Below are 4,642 nucleotides of genomic sequence, written 5' to 3'. Positions count from 1 at the left end.
TATATAGTTTCATGTTAAATAAAATTTACATTCTATAGACATGTAACACTGTAATAATGCTACTAGGATCCAGAACCAAAACACCTCCACAATAGATAAAATCAACTTGCATATATTTAGGGGAACATATAGAGTATATGCAACCATAAAAGAAAATGAAGAGATGAAGAGGATGTCTGCATAATGATAGATTTTAATCATCAGGATACATTAAGTGGAAAATGCAAGGTGTGGCACTGTGTATAGCAAGCTGAGTTTTGTAAAATAAAAAAAGAATAAAATATAAATATATTTGTATTTCTTATATTTTCAGGAAGAAACGTTGGAAGGATGAACTGAAAACATAAAACGTATTACTATACATGCACTATTCAATGAGAGTGAAAAGGATAAGATGGAAATCAGATGTTTCTGAGTATGTCTTTTCCTTAGTTCCATTTTTAAGTCTAATGTTTTACATATGTAAAATTTGATATATAGTTTAAAAAGAAAATAAAAAAGCATTTGTCAATAAATGGAGGCTGCTGCACAAAGTACTCACATTGAAAGCTGATTATTGAGGAAAAATAAATAAGCATTTATCTCACTTTCTTGTGCAAACTCCATTTCAGAATACAGTTCTTGTTAATGAAAGAAAATTCTTCTTATATAAAAATGTCAGATTATAATGTAGATAGAATAAAATAAGAAATAATCATTTTTCAATCCTATGAAATAGTAGATTCAGGCAAGGACCTGCTAATGTATGCTTAAATAATTGAGTGAAAGATGAATAGAAACCGAACATTTCCAAAGGGCCCAAGCACCACTTCCTGGTACTTGTGAAGTAGCACACTACAAGGGAAAAATCATAACCAGACATTATCACCTGAAACCTGTAGTCAGGTTTATCATCATTAGTAGCAATGTATTACCTAATTCACAACAAGTAAATATCAGGTGTATCCTGATATCATATGACATAAGTACATAGTATCACCTATGAAGTATCCTTGCCAAAATGTTTAACCTGAGTCTCATCAGTCTGTAGGTCTAATTACCAGTTTACATGAAATACAGGGAACAGAGGAGCATGTTAAATGAGCTCAGGTAGATGTGATCAGACCAGTGCAGAGGGTGAGACACTCTAAAAGACCACTGGTCTAATCTCTCTAAGTAAATCTTGGGAAAAGAAAAAGAGGTTGTGATAACAACTGTTCTAGGTTAAAGGATACTTAGACTTTGGAGCTTGAATTGATTCTGATTTGGACAAACAAACTCTAAAGTACATTTGGAAAGAGACTAGATACAGACTGTTGGAAGATATTTAAAATTATTGATTTCATTAGAACTGATCATGGTATTGTGATTAGGTAGGGAAATGGTTTTATTTCAGAGTTACACCCTGAGGTATTTGAGGGAGAAATGCCATGTTGTCTGCAATTCATTTAAAATACCTTTAAAAAAAACCCAATTAAATATAATGTTAACAATCATTAAATCAATATGATGAGTATGTGGTGGGAGTGGGTGGATATTTTATTATTTCTGCCATTTTGTATATTTAAAATGTTTTACTTATTAAAAAGTCAAAAAATAGCATCAACACAAACTAACAGCAATTGGCATGGATTCCTTGGGCCTCTTTCTGCTTCTTGATGGCCAGGAGAGAGCAAGAGCTAAAGTAGCTGCTTTAAATCCGTAAGTGGAAACCACAAGTTGGTGGAGTCGTGACTGCCCTGGGCCACCAGCACTAAGCCACCTGCCTAGGAAAAATAATTATTATAATTAAGTCACTGTAAAAAAATTTTAATGTAAAAATTGTAAATTTGTGGAACATATTGAGATGGGATTTATACTCTATACTCAGAAATCCCACTACCCACTCCCACACCTTCCAAACTAAATCTTAGACCTTGTGGGACATGCAAGAGTGGGGGCCCATGAACAATTTGCCACAACGCTTGGAGCATTGTTAATTTCTAACAAAAGTTGCCAAAGAGTTTCTTTAATTTACGTCACTAATGATCAAGTGAACTGCTTCCATGTAGGTAGCTCATAAAGAAAGAAATGAGGCTGCCCTGAGGACTCAGAGTCAGTGACAAAACTTTACATAAATATCTTTTCCAAACAGTAAACTTCACTAAAATGGAGGAAAAGGAAATTGTGCTAACGAAAAGTATCTGGATGAAAGAAAGCTGTTTTCAAAAAACATGAATGAAATACATGTACAAAATATCTTCTTGGCAGGATCCTGATTGGCTTACATTTCTAGGCATCATTTGTACTGATTGGTAGAAATGATAGTTAAATGTTTTATTTGTTTCAGAATTGTTCCCAAGACCATTATTATAGGATCCCTTATTTAGTGCTATGAATTTTTTATATTTTAAAAAGTGTTTGATGTATCTGACATGTAATAATGTTAATAGCTCCCAACTCTCTCAAACTACATGCCTCATCTTTAATGTTGAGTTTGCTTCATAAGTCCTTGTGTGGAATAATATGCTGGGCAATAATTATTAATTAATACAAATAAACATTAGATTATAGGAAGAGTAAGCTTCCCATCAAGACCCAAGTTATTGTCAGATCCTGAGAGCAGTGATTAAAAACTGAGCAGGGCTCTGTTCCTAGGAGAATTATAAGGGGGATGAGTCCTGTATCCAGCATTTTCACCCTCATTTTTAGAGCCATCCAACTCCTTCACATATTCCACTTTACTTCTACTCCCTTTCCCAAACTCCAAGTGCAGTCTGGGTACTCAAAGCTTCTTAGTCCATTACAAGTACCCATTGTAATGTTTTGGCACCAAGGTAGCATCATTTGGAATCTTTCTGACTCTCTTGCTCATTACCCAAACCTCTTATAATCCAAATGGTGATTGCTGTAGAATTGCATCAAAAGTCTTCTGAAGATAAGATAACCCAGAGTCAGAATTCTTAGGTCAAAGTGGTGCAATCTTGTGAGCATAAAATGGGTCAGTGTCTGTCATATGTTTCTATTTGCTCAGCCTTACTTTGATCTGCTCACTAAACAACTCATCCTCAACAGAACTGAGGATGCAGAGAGGACTGAAAGTGGTTAGACAGAAAAGTCAAATCCAAAATGGAGAAGGTTAAGGAGAGCAAATGTATATTAAAAATAAACTTTTCTTTTGCATTGATTTTCATTTTGTCACGATATTTTTAGTTTCACATAACATTAAAGTAAAGCATAAGATTTCTATATTTCCCACAGAGGAAGCTGAGAAATATTGCACTGCCCCTGGTCAAGAGTGGTGTTAACAGAAAAGTCTGGACTATTTGCATGTGCTTATTTCTTTTTATTTCAGTTAAATGACAAATTTTTGCTCACTTGCAACTAACTCTTGCTGTCTCTTTCTCATTTCACAGTATTTAACTGTTATACACAAAAATTGTATCCATTTTATTTTGCTGTCTTTGGTAGTATTTTAATACAAAATTTCCAGATAAAATAGCAACAGACACATGGGTTGATACAGGAATACACACAATACTGTTAAGTGTCACAAGATTTTCATTAATTCCCTCTTCTATGGTGAGATTTCAGGCGTGTAATTGGTACAGAACAGTGTGAATTTTGGCAACAGACTTGTAGTACTTAATAAACCAAATTGTCTCACATTTATGGTGCCAAATATATTCTAGAACTCATTTATGTCAATAGTTGCTAAATATTTAGTCTCATGCTTTGAGATGTTAGACTGTCCATAGTAAGAAAAATAACTGTGGCACAATATATTTTTCATTAAGTTAATTTTATTCATTTAAAAACCCTTTGTTAGTATGATATACACTTCCTTTTTAATGTTGAAATAAACCTTCCCTTTAAAAAACAATGGTGACAGTAGATGCTCAGGGTTGTAATGTATGTCTAATGTTGCTAAGGTAGCAAAATTTTAAAATGGCAAACCTATGTCTCTTTATTCACTTTTTTCCATGGGGAGGTCAGATTTTACTCATATCAGAAATCCAAAAGTCTGAGACCAACTGCTCCATGTTCTATTTTGTGCTTCAAGTGTTGTACCTAGGATGTGACTGAATTAGACTAGAATACAGAGAGAAAATAGTAAAATGTCAGAGATGCTTTTCAAGTTGTGAACTACTTGATATTAACACCCTTTTTTAACTAATAAATTTCTGAATTGAAAAGAATAGAGGTACTGAGTCAATTTAGAAAGTGTTTTTTTCATCTATACAAATGGGTTTCAAGAGCCTATGTTCCTTAGGGTTCTTCACTGTGACTTCAGAGTAATCATTTTCAAATTAATAAACCGGAGTCTGTCTTTAGAATTATCCATTTTTTCTTTTATTAGGTAATCTGAGACTAACTAGAATTCGGCTGTGGAATATAAGACAGAATGGAGAAAAGGCTGACAATGAGATAATGCTTAATTATTTCAATACATGCAATTAACCATTTATACACACTTAAAAACAGAAATCTCGGATGGTGGCATCTGTTGGAAAAAAATTGTAATTCAAACCTTCTCTTTTTTATATTTAGCACAATTTTATATGTGCATAAAATTTTATAATTATTCTCTTTATTTACTTGTTACCTCTCCACTCCAAGTGCCTTTTAGAATCCTTAGTTTGAAGTCCTGATAATTGCTTAAATGACTTAACTGGGGGGGGGG

The sequence above is a fragment of the Carlito syrichta genome, unplaced genomic scaffold (assembly GCF_000164805.1).
Source record: "Carlito syrichta isolate Samal-C Ts95f unplaced genomic scaffold, Tarsius_syrichta-2.0.1 Scaffold307103, whole genome shotgun sequence".
Taxonomy (NCBI): Eukaryota; Metazoa; Chordata; class Mammalia; order Primates; family Tarsiidae; genus Carlito; species Carlito syrichta.
Note: the sequence above shows the minus strand (reverse complement) of the source record.